Source organism: Sceloporus occidentalis, unplaced genomic scaffold (genome assembly GCF_023333645.1).
Source record: "Sceloporus occidentalis isolate IW3139 unplaced genomic scaffold, rSceOcc1.0.p SCAF_111, whole genome shotgun sequence".
NCBI lineage: Eukaryota > Metazoa > Chordata > Lepidosauria > Squamata > Phrynosomatidae > Sceloporus > Sceloporus occidentalis.
Genome location: NW_028317091.1, coordinates 3,006,483 through 3,020,101, shown reverse-complemented (window position 1 = coordinate 3,020,101; position 13,619 = coordinate 3,006,483). Strand labels below are relative to the sequence as shown.

The 13,619-nt window shown below is 43.5% G+C and overlaps 1 pseudogene; it reads left to right on the top strand.

Moving 5' to 3' along the window:
• Positions 1 to 13,619, top strand: part of LOC149283154 (nuclear receptor coactivator 1-like) — a 48,571-nt pseudogene that overhangs the window by 18,101 nt on the left and 16,851 nt on the right.

Here is a 13,619-nt window from a genome sequence, read left to right as displayed (position 1 = left end):
GATCGTATAACAGAGCGAGAATCATACAAATGGCTGATATGTTATGGGGGCAAAAAACTACAACTGGAGTGTTTTTAATCTGGTTCTTGAAGCATCCGTCTATGTGCAGCACGCAGACGTTCACAGGCTCCCCCTACTAGACACCAAGGAGTCTGGAGCATGGGGGGGGGGGTAAGTCTGGGCGGGAGTGCAGAGTGGCATATAGGGGGGTATAAGGCATATTTGGGGGCAGATGGGCATATCTGGGGGGCAGAGTGGCATAGAGGGTTATAAGGCATATATGGGTATAAGGCATATCAGAGGGCACAGTTGCATATCTGGCGGTATAGGGCATATTTGGGGGGGCAGAGTGGCATATCTGGGGTATAAAACATATCAGAGGGGGGGTATAAGGCATATCTGTGGGGTGCAGAGGGTATATCAGGGGGTATAAGGCATATCTGGGAGGCAATGTGGCAAGCCTGGGCTCAGATGCGCATAACTGAGGGGAATATTGGGAAAGAAACCAAGAAATGCATTTATTCTTCCGTTTGTTTTTAACATCCAGTTATTTTAAATAAACGAAAAATGTACATTTACTTTTTATCCGAAAATGAATGAAAATAATCGTTAGTTGCTGCCCTACTAGAGCGACATCCGTGTTAACGCATCGATGTCATACGTTACAGACCGTGCCCTGGAGTATGCAGGCTGTATCCACTAAATGGCGCAGTCACGCACACAACATACATGAAGGCAGCACTTTCACATGTCCCTAACCAGCACAGATAAACGCGTCTCCTGTAAACATGGCGGCTGCCTTATCCATCCAGGTATATGGACAGCCTACCTGCGGGAGACGGAAGCCGCAGGGCGCCCCCTCCAACCCCCTGTAAGTAATGCAGCCGCGGGTCATTCACGGAAAGGGAGCTAATTGCCCCCCCGCAGCACGTCTACAAGCGTCGCGGTGAGACGCCATCTTTTTGGTTTCCAGGACTTGCTTGCGCAGTAACGCCTATTTGGCAGCAAAATATATATAAACACGGCGCATTTTAATGAAGACGCAACATTGTTGAGTTAAACGGCCTGGAGAAGAACGGCTGACAGACAACACTGAGCTAGAAATGTTGGAGGGGAAAACTATTTTTGAGAACGAAAAACCCAGTGCAGAAATCTAATCTATCCTCCTACAAACCGACCTAAAACCGCTGACTTCCCGCATTTCCGGTCCGGGTGCGAGCTCGTAGTCGCTCGAGTAATATGAAGAGGATCGCGCTGGGTGGGATATATCTCGTATCTTGGAGGTGATTCCAAGCCAGAGATAACTCATTGATTTCACATGTAAGAGATTTATGTTACAGATTCCATACGGTAATGTGACCTCGTACACGCGGTACATCCAACACGCACACAAACGCACACACACACACAAACACACACAGATACTGTTTGAGGGGCAACCATGGAAAGATGTCATTTTATTTATCCGTTATTTAAGGTGGAAGTCTCACGGGGGGGAAAAAAACATTTCGACAGGCGTTCTGTACGGTGCCGGCACTGACAGAAAACCCGGTCTGATTTCAGTCCTTTATCTGCAGACCTGGATGTTGTCAGATGCGATGTTTTGGGTGACGCTTCCGGCTCAAACTCTGTACTGAGTCGAAATGTTAGAAAAACCCCCCCCCCAATAGTTCAGACTTTCCACGTTTAGGGTCCTGGTGCGAGCTCATAGTCACTCGACTCCGATGATTGTGAAACCGAGTGATACGATGCTGATGATGAACTCTCTTCAGGATCCGGCTGAGTAGGGAATATGTCCTCGTATCTTGGAGGCGGCTCAGAAGGGTAACGCTCGTCGTTGTTTTGTACGATCGGCCCCCACGGTCTTGGAACGTTGTGTTCATTTTCCCCGCCGCGTCCGCCGGAATCATGGTCGCCCCTTTCGAAAACGATGCTGTCGTAGGAAGGAGGGTCCCTGCTCATTGACCAATCAGGTCCTGGAACCGACTGATATCTGAAGGCTTCTGGGTCCTCCTCAGAGTCGCCGTCCCGACGGCTTCTACTCACACAGACAGCCAGCCAGTAACACAAGCCCATTACTGTGAGTGCGATTATCTGCATTAAGTGAGCTGCACAGACTTTAGTGGGTTTGTCTGTGTTGGATGCCGGTTTGCAGGCTGGTACCACAAGTCCTGGGATACAAACTATTACCCCGCAAACCAGTAACAGCACCCCGAGTATCAGGAACTGCGCAAACTGCCGGCTTTTGCCGCAGAGGAAGCTGCTATCTGGATCCGTCGGGTCTCCTTCTAATTCCCTCCTTCTCCTCTCTCGTTGGGCAGTAAACTCTGCCATCATTAAACATGCCAGCCCTACCCCGGCAAGTACCGGGCCCGTCACCTTGTAGGCGATACAGCTGTCGGACTGGCATGACGCGAACCCATAGACAGAAAGTAGAGATCCGCCGCATAAGAGCATCCAGCCAAACACAACCAGCGTGAATGTTATTCTGCTGCTTGTGCGAGGGCCAGGAGTGCCGAAGCAAGTGCGCTCCATGACGGCTGAAACGTGTACCTGTCGGGTGTCAGTCAAAGATGTTCAGGGGCAGAGACTCGCGCCTATGTGCCGGGTGTTGCGTCACACGAATGAAGGCCTTTTAATCTCTGCCTATTTTGTGTTTTCAAAGTCAATAGAAATCGCGATTTGGCTCCCTGTCGTGGACAGGTAACGGTTATGCTCAGTACTGCTACTGCTCACAATCTGAAACAACCACAGTGTCTGGATGTGCTTTTACAGAACATCACAGCATTGTGACATCACAGCACTATGACATCACAGTCAGGGCAGGCTGTACCACAGTGCAAGGGCCATAGGGGTGTTCTGCCCTGGTTCCAAATATCCTCAGGGCCAATACACAGCTGCCTCTTTCACAAATGTTTTATTCCACATGACTCCCCCCCCCCCCCCCCCCCTCCTTACACGAAGTGGTTTGTTCCAAGGAGACTTTCTGCAGTGTTGAGAAGTGAGGGCTTCTTCTGACGTTGCGCATGCTTCACAGAAATACTCGTAGATTGTTAATAGATGACAATGTTGAGGATACTTGGACAGGAGAAGAAACCCTGTTTACACTTAAAAGCCAATTAACCCATGAAGGACCAGACTATTTTTTATTATTTGTTACCCTTTGTGACCGAGGATGTTTTGACACTTTGGCGCTGCTCGTGTTTAGCTGTAATTTTCTCCTCTCCCATTTAGTGAACCCACGCAAGTTTTATATATATGTATTTTTTCTTCAGGACAATAATTTTTTTGATCTTGTCATCTAATTTCATAAAGAACAACAACACTTTTTCTGACTTTTATTTGAAAAATATTTTACTCTTCAAAATCCAATGAAAAAAAAATACATTCTATTGTTTGTCTTGAGTTTATAAATACCCAATGTTTTTCTGATTTTTGCAAGTTATATGGCAAGTACAAGTAGCTTATTGCTATGTTTTTTCCCAAATCTTGCCATTCTGCCATATTTGGGGCATACTTGAAGCTGGATAATTCAATCTACATATATTTTTTTTAAAAACTAGATACCCCAAGGTATATCAGATGCTGGTATTTGAACCTTTTCCTTTCGGGGCTCCACCATAGAAGCCCCAGCAGAAGTACCGGCCAGCAGCAGAGGAGGCAGAGGTTGTCTGTGCAACGTTCACCGGCTGCCAGAGAGGTGGATCACTCGCAGCGCTGCAGGGGACCCTGCCGGTGGCAGCCGGTGGGCGTTTGTGAGATGCGAGCAGACAACCTCCGTTATTGCCGGCATTTCCACTGGGGCTTCTATGATGGAGCACTGGCGTCACATGAGTTTCCGGTGCTCAGTCAAAGAAGCTCCAGCAAAAATGCCGGCCAGCAGCAGAGGTTTGTCTACGTGCATCGCGCGGATGTTCACCGGCAGAGAGGCATATAGGGGGTTATAAGGCATATTATGGGGCAGAGTGACATAGGGGATTATAAGGCATATTGGGGGCACGGTGGAATATAGGGGGTATGACATATTTGGGGGGCATAATGACATCTCTGGGGTATAGGGCATAGCAGAGGGCACTATAGCTTATAGGGGGTATAAGGCATATCTGTGGGGCAGAGTGGCATATCAGGCGGTTATAAGGCATATCAGAGGGCACAGTGGCATACCAGGGGGTATAAGGCATATTTGTGGGAGCAGAGTGGCATATCTGGGTATAAGGCATATCAAATGGCATATAGGGGGGTATAAGGCATATCTGGGGGGTGCAGAGGGTATATGGCATATGGGGGGCAGGGGTATATCTGGGGGTATAAGGCATATCTGGGGGGTGCAGAGGGGTATATGGCATATGGGGGGCCAGGGGTATATCTGGGGGTATAAGGCATATCTGTGGGGTGCAGAGGGGTATATCGGGGTATAAGGCATATCTGGGAGGCAGTTTGGCAAGCCTGGGCTCAGATGCGCATAACTGGGGGGGGCAGGTTTGGAAATAAAAACAAGAAATGTATTTTCCTCAGTTTTTTTATTCTCCTGTTTTTAACATCCTATTTTAAATAAACGAAAGATTTAAATTTTTTATCAGATTAATCGAAAAATTATCGGGCAACTAATCGATTGTAAAAATAAACATTAGTTGCAGCGTTAGATCCAACTGCTCTCGATATACCCCGGCTGCGCGTCCCGAGGGCAGGATCTGTCTGCACTCTTCAGATCTGATAGTCGGGGTTCCGCCTTAAAGGGACAGGTTAATGCCCTTGGACACCCCCCGCTATAGAAGAATGCATATTAAGTACCCAGCGAGTAACCCTAACCCTTTGTGAGGACGTTAATATGCAATCTTCAAGAATGAAACTGCAGCCCTGCTGCTGCAGTTGCCCTCCTCCTCCTCTTGGCCCACTGATTAGCTACTTGAAATAGTCGGTCAGCCGCAGGAAAGTGATCCTGTTGAAGCTGATGGGGGCATTTTTCACACCCCCATCTGCAGGGAGGCGAGTACCGTATTTGCTCGATTATAAGACGAGGTTTTTTTCAGAGCAAATGCTCTGAAAAATACCCCTCGTCTTCTAATCGGGGTCGTCTTCTAATCAGACCTCAAATAGAGGTCTGATTAGGAGACTAAGATCCAGATCCCCCGCACCGCTGCAGGGGACCTGGATCCTCCTGTCTCACCCGACTCCCCCCCCCCCCATCCCCCCCCATCATCCCCGGTGCGGGGAACTCTGATCTCTGACAGCCGGGGAAAGTATACGCGACGGACGCAGACAACCCCCCGCTGCTAGCCACACCTCCTTCTGGCTGCAGCAGAAGGCGACGTCAACCCGCTGCCCCGGCTGGAAGCACCGGTAAGAGAGGGGGAAGAGAGGGGGGAGAGCGGGGGAAGGGGGGTGAGAGAGGGGGGGAGAGAGTGTGTGTGTGTGTGTTAGTTAGTTAGTTAAATGGGGGTATAGGGTGTGTGTGTTAAATGGGGGCATAGGGCATTTCTGGAGTGGCGTTAAGGGGGCATTTAATAGAGCACTCTGCCTCCTGAAATGCCTTATACCTCCCTATATGCCACTCTGCCCCATAATATGCCTTTTAACCCCCTAAATGCCAGAGTGGCATATAGTGGTATAAGGCATTTCTGGAGGCAGAGTGCTCTATACAATGCCTTTTAACTCCCTTAATGCCACTCTGCCTCCTGAAATGCCTTATACCTCCCTATATGCCACTCTGCCCCATAATATGCATTTTAACCCCCTAAATGCCAGAATGGGATATAGGGGTATAAGGCATTTCTGGACGCAGAGTGGCACATAGGGGGTCAAAAGGCATACCATGGGGCACAGTGGCATATAGAGGGTTAAAAGGCATATCATGGGCCACAGTGCCATATTGGAGTGGCAAGCCTGGGGGCAGATGTGCGTAACTGGGGGACAGGTTGGAAAATACAAGAAATAAAAACAAAAAAAATCTTTTTCTCAATCATAGCTTTTATTAAAAAAAATAGTTTACATGAATTAACATTTACTGGTAAAACTTTTTTCCTTTGGGGTTGTCTTATATTCAGGCTTTTCCTTTGTTTCCTAAGTTAATATTCAGATTTTGGGGGGTCGTCTTATAATCAGGGTCGTCTTATAATCGAGCAAATACGGTATATCACGTGCAAGGAGGTGTGCCCCACCAAATACATCTTCAGCAGGGCTTTTAAATGAGGGGCAAATTCATGCGTGTGGGGGGATTTCTGCGGTACACCGAAAAATTTCAAGGCACATTAGAGTCCCCGCGATGGCTGGAGGGTCTGCAGGTCAGAGAACGTGGAGCGTCATCAATAATCTTTATTTAAACGATTGCATTGTCCTTAAGGGGTTAAAAAAGTGCCCAAATCCTCTAATTACAGCCATTCTGAGGATTTAAGGTGAATCTTAAAATGAAGAATTCGTCTAACATTTACCCCAATAGCTGGAGGCTCCGCAAAGAATGAGGGGTCTCGATGTGTCCGGCTTTGGGGGAGAGAGGGACAGAGGCTGAGATGGAATAGAAGGAAGTTTTTTACTTAGAGGGGAGGTAGATAAGTGGGACAGCCTCCCAGCAGAGGTGGTAAAGGGTAATACAGCAAGAGAATATAATGGTGGTTGGTTAATGATCTTGTAGCTCGCAGTTGATTTGTGCAGCGCTTGTAGCTCCGCAGTTGATTTGTGCAGCGCTGTGGTATATGGCGATAACGAATCCTGTGTTTTGTTCCTCGCAGTTAACGGGGGTCCCTGGACCCAGGAAGCCAACCAGCGGAACAGCCATACGTTAAACTGCAGAATGCTGATCCGGCCCCCAGACGACGCGGGGGCCGAGAACCAAGAGGCGCGCCAGCGGTACGAAGTGATGCAGTGCTTCACCGTGTCGCAGCCCAAATCCTTCAAAGAGGAAGGAGAAGGTAAGACGGCCGGCGCTCCCCGTGTACACGAGTCTCTCTCTCGCGCGAATATCTGCCCTTCCAGCTCCGTGGGATCGACCCCGCCGGGGTAAATATCTTTCCGCATTCGTTCACTTTCTGCAAATAACCCTCCCTGTGGGTTTACCCCAAGGCTGTGCCCAATAATATTTACCCCAAGGCTGCCTGTAGTAAAGAGTTCACCGAGCCGGCCAGGCGGACATCTTACTAGAGGCAGGAAGGCAGGTTCTCCGTTAGGCGGCCTTGGGGTAAATATTTTGGGTGGGACGCCGGCGGCTGGCATAAAGCAGGGCAATAAACCCGCAGCTTAACGAAGATTCAGTGACCGGTAATGGGGGGGGGGGGGGGATTGTGTTGTGCAGGAGTGTTTTTCCTCCCCGTTTTGTTCTTTTGCTTGAGAGCAGAGATTATTGGCTCATCCCGTTTTCTCTCAATCTGTCGCTGCAGATGAGGCGATTTATCGGAGTCCGGGGGTTGGGGGGGGGCATTAAATCAGATTTAGAGAGCTTGTGGGAGATTCCGAGAAGACCCGCTTTTGTGTAACGCTCACCGACACGTTCCGTCTCTGGAAAGTGAAAGCGCCCGGCGCCTTGTCTCAGCAGAGCGGGTAACACATCAGCGGGGGCTCTGATTAACACGACAGGGAGGAAACAAAGCCCCCCCCCCCGCCATGAGGCTTTTCTTTCAAGGATCATTTAGCAGGATTTGTAAAAATAGCACAAAAAAGCAATTGCAAAAATAGTAAAATAGTTTTTAAACCCAAAAACTCTACGAGACTCTGAAACAAACCGTTGTGCTGCGTAATATTTTATTGATACTTTTGGGATTGGTTACTTTTGAAAATGCAAGATTCTGTTCCCAGCGGAGAGATGCTTATGGTCTGGCTCAACGCATGCGGGCTCAGAGCAGAGATCTTCTGGTGGGTGCGGGAATATGACATCACATCCTGATGCACCTGGACTCTCTACCGCAGGGCAGACTGGACGTGGGGCCGGACGGGCCGATCTGACGGCAGGGTCTAGGCTTCTGCGTTATGGGCCCTTTTTAAGACTCGTTAAGCCGTGTTATTACCCCGCTGCTCCCTTTAACCCTTTGTGCTTCTCTCGCTGTAGATTTCCAGTCCTGTCTGATATGCATTGCCCGGAGATTACCCTCGACCCGCACCTATACCCTCAATAGAGTCATTCATGACGAAACAAGATGCTACAGGTGAGCCGCGAGGTAAACCCCGCGACGCACGGCGCTGTACTTCACGAGCGAGAAACGCATCCGTTACCTATAGAATATTGCGAGAGAGAGAGAAATACATCCGTTACCTATAGAATATATATATATAGAGAGAGAAATACGTCCGTTACCTATAGAATATATATAACATATAGAGAAATACGTCCGTTACCTATAGAATATATATAACATATAGAGAGAAATACATCCGTTACCTATAGAATATATATAGAGAGAAATACATCCGTTGCCTATAGAATATATATAATATATAGAGAGAGAAATACATCCGTTACCTATAGAATATATATAGAGAGAAATACATCCGTTACCTATAGAATATATATAATATATATAGAGAGAAATACATCCGTTACCTATAGAATATATATAGAGAGAGAGAGAAATACATCCGTTACCTATAGAATATATATATATAGAGAGAGAGAAATACATCCGTTACCCATAGAATATATATATATAGAGAGAAATACATCCGTTACCTATAGAATATATATAGAGAGAGAAATACATCCGTTACCTATAGAATATATATAGAGAAATACATCCGTTACCTATAGAATGTATATTATATATATAGAGAGAGAGAAATACATCCGTTACCTATAGAATATATATAATATATAGAGAGAAATACATCCGTTACCCATAGAATATATATATATAGAGAGAGAGAGAGAGAGAAATACATCCGTTACCTATAGAATATATATATAGAGAGAGAGAGATACATCCGTTACCTATAGAATATATATGTATATATATATAGAGAGAAATACATCCGTTACCTATATAATATATATATATAGAGAGAAATACATCCGTTACCTATAGAATGTATATAATATATATATATAGAGAGAGAAATACATCCGTTACCTATAGAATATATATAATATATAGAGAGAGAAATACATCCGTTACCTATAGAATATATATATATAGAGAGAGAGAAATACATCCGTTACCTATAGAATATATATATATAGAGAGAGAGAAATACATCCGTTACCCATAGAATATATATATATAGAGAGAAATACATCCGTTACCTATAGAATATATATAGAGAGAGAAATACATCCGTTACCTATAGAATATATATAGAGAAATACATCCGTTACCTATAGAATGTATATTATATATATATAGAGAGAGAGAAATACATCCGTTACCTATAGAATATATATAATATATAGAGAGAAATACATCCGTTACCTATATAATATATATAATAGAGAGAAATACATCCGTTACCCATAGAATATATATATATATATAGAGAGAGAGAGAGAGAAATACATCCGTTACCTATAGAATATATATATAGAGAGAGAGAGAGATACATCCGTTACCTATAGAATATATATGTATATATATATAGAGAGAGAAATACATCCGTTACCTATATAATATATATATATAGAGAGAAATACATCCGTTACCTATAGAATGTATATAATATATATATATAGAGAAATACATCCGTTACCTATAGAATATATATAATATATAGAGAGAAATACATCCGTTACCTATAAAATATATATATATAGAGAGAAATACATCCGTTACCCATAGAATATATATATATATAGAGAGAGAGAAATACATCCGTTACCTATAGAATATATATAATATATAGAGAGAGAAATACATCCGTTACCTATAGAATATATATAGAGAGAGAAATACATCCGTTACCTATAGAATGTATATTATATATATATAGAGAGAGAGAGAAATACATCCGTTACCTATAGAATATATATAATATATAGAGAGAGAAATACATCCGTGACCCATAGAATATATATATAGAGAGAGAGAGAGAAATACATCCGTTACCCATAGAATATATATATAGAGAGAGAGAGAGAAATACATCCGTTACCTATAGAATATATATATAGAGAGAGAGAGATACATCCGTTACCTATAGAATATATATGTATATATAGAGAGAGAGAGAAATACATCCGTTACCTATATAATATATATATATAGAGAGAAATACATCCGTTACCTATAGAATGTATATAATATATATATAGAGAGAGAGAAATACATCCGTTACCTATAGAATATATATATATAGAGAGAGAGAAATACATCCGTTACCTATAGAATATATATATATATAGAGAGAGAGATACATCCGTTACCTATAGAATATATATGTATATATATAGAGAGAGAGAGAGAAATACATCCGTTACCTATAGAATATATATATATATATAGAGAGAAAAATACATCCGTTACCTATAGAATATATATATATAGAGAGAAATACGGTACATCCGTTACCTATAGAATATATATATATAGAGAGAGAGAGAAATACATCCGTTACCTATAGAATATATATAGAGAGAGAAATACATCCATTACCTATAGAATGTATATTATATATATATATAGAGAGAAATACATCCGTTACCTATAGAATATATATAATATATATAGAGAGAAATACATCCGTTACCCATAGAATATATATATATATAGAGAGAGAGAGAGAGAAATACATCCGTTACCTATAGAATATATATATAGAGAGAGAGAGATACATCCGTACCTATAGAATATATATGTATATATATATAGAGAGAGAAATACATCCGTTACCTATATAATATATATATATAGAGAGAAATAACATCCGTTACCTATAGAATGTATATAATATATATATATAGAGAGAGAAATACATCCGTTACCTATAGAATATATATATAGAGAGAGAGAGAAATACATCCGTTACCTATAGAATGTATATAATATATATATATAGAGAGAGAAATACATCCGTTACCTATAGAATATATATATAGAGAGAGAGAGAAATACATCCGTTACCTATAGAATATATATATATAGAGAGAGAGATACATCCGTTACCTATAGAATATATATGTATATATATATAGAGAGAGAGAAATACATCCGTTACCTATAGAATATATATATAGAGAGAGAGAAAAATACATCCGTTACCTATAGAATATATATATAGAGAGAGAAATACATCCGTTACCTATAGAATATATATATATATAGAGAGAGAGAAATACATCCGTTACCTATATGATATATAGAGAGAGCGCCAGCAGGCGCCGGGGCGCAGTAATGAAAGGAAACATTAAAACTGTCAGTGAGATTGAGAAGAGGGCTCTGCGCCTGGGAGCTTGCACTCTATCTGTAATTCCAGTTGGTGTATTAACCCCGTGTTTTCGGGACTATTACAGCTGGCGTTGGTATAGAGGTTCAGCAGCACTGGGAAGGAAATATTTATTTTTTAACTCCCCGGATTATTTGTTGTCTCTTTGTTTGCCTTTCGTTACAGACCGCGTTAATGGCCCCGGCCGGGGGCTATTGTTAGAACGCGTCTGTCACGGACCTGGCACTCAAATGGTTAACGCGAGTTAACCACCTGCCAGGGAATCTGCCGGCAACATGATAGCCGTTCCGTGCCACGTGTCGGCTTCCTGCCGTGTTTAACCCTAAGGCTGCCAGGAAGCCCCCCCCCCCCACACCCACGCCTGCGGATCAGGACTTCCGCCCCCTACCAGAAGTGGCAGTAATTGCAGTTCCTGAGCTGGCGATAACTCCTGGGGATTTTGGGAGTAGAGTTTTCATTTTGAAGAAGAGACCGCTGTGATCTTCAAAAAAAAATATTAATAATTGCATTTAATGGCAATTATGACCGACTATCACAGACTAATGGCTTCTAAACGGACTCGTTCCCGCGGTTATTTTTAGTCGGCTTTAATTGACACGACGTTAATCTACTTCAGGAGGAAGGAAGGCTGATTAGAGGCCGCTGGGACCCGATCCAAGATGCCTGAAATCAGAGATATTTTAAGAGAAATCCTCAGGGTTAAAGCCTGACTGGCACATTTAAAAGTAATCATGATAAAAAAAAAAAAAAAAAAAACAAACAAACCTATAAAACCCCCCAAAACGGTGACATTCTGCCCTTACTGCTACTTAAGGACAATCTGGCCGAGCGCGAAACGCGTAGGGGGGGGCTCCCTGAATACAAACGACAGGACAGGGGTTCTTCACCCGTGGCTCCTGAATTGCGATGGGACTACAACTCCCATGATCCTTGTCCACCACTAGCTTCAGCCTGTCCCTAGATCACCAGCTGCTATCCCAGAGGCCGCGCATGCGCTCATTCGTCACCTTGTGCCCGTATCGGACCCAGTATCCCGCGGCACACGCCAGCTCGATAAAAACAAGCACTCTGCGATCGTTGACAAGGTCTGGCGGCGACGCGCTCTTTGTATTGTCATTGGCCGGCTGACAGAGGTGTGCGGAAGGTTGTGTAAATAGTCAGTTAGAGAGCCTCGTTCAGAGACTGCGCTCGATCCCTGGGAGAGGCCAAAAGAACCAAATCCTAGTCTGATTTACAGAATTATAATCAATAAAATAAATTTAAAAAAAAAAAATGCTTCCTTCCTTTGGAAATGTAAAATATTTTTTTATTATTTATTAAATTTTTATTCCCCCCCCCCCCCCCAGGAAAAATCATCTCCATCGACACCAGTTCCCTGAGAGCGTCGGGCAGCTCCGGTTGGGAGGACCTCGTCAGAAAATGTATATACGCTTTTTTCCAAGCTCAGGGCACAGAGCCATCTTACGCCAAACAGCTTTTTCAAGAAGGCAAGTAGTCCGGCGCCCCTAAAAAGCAAAAAATATAAAATAAAAATAATAAAAAAAAAATAAAATGCAATAATACATTTTTAACACGTACATTTAAAATACCTAGAGATCGCACACACCCTTCGGAGGGCCACGGGGAGCATGCGCCTGGCTTTTCGGATAGGTACTTTATTACTGCGCTTGAAACCTCGCCTTAGGAAAGGCGGTTACGGTTATCCGTAACGCAATGGGATCAAAACCCACAGATTCAAATAATAAAATACCAATTTTCATTTTCTTTTATTTAAATTAAATTTTTTTTATTTAAATGTTCTTTAATTTTTTTTTTATAAAAAAAAAAAAAGCATAAAGTCGATTTATCCTTAATTTATGAGAACTGGAGCCCGTGAGATCGATCTTCCCGTTGACGCAATGCATGGAGAGCGCGCGATCTCAATGTTCTTGAGTACGTCGGGGGTTTTTTTTTCTTCTTCACAATGTCTCTTTGCCCCCTCAGTGATGACGCGAGGAACCGCATGCAGCCCATCCTACAAGTTCACCCTGAGCGACGGGACCCGCGCTTCGCGCCCACACCAAGTGCAAGCTTTGCTACCCTCAAAGCCCGGACATGCAGCCCTTCGTCATGGGAATTCACATCATCGAAAGGTGAGCCTCCTTATGCTTTGTCGGGATTTTCTGCGCTTACAAAGGTTCCATACCTTCCCTGAGCAGGAAATCCGAGTAAGAAAGGACAGGAAGTGAAGCGTGCGACAGAAAATGAATTCCCCCCCCCCCCTC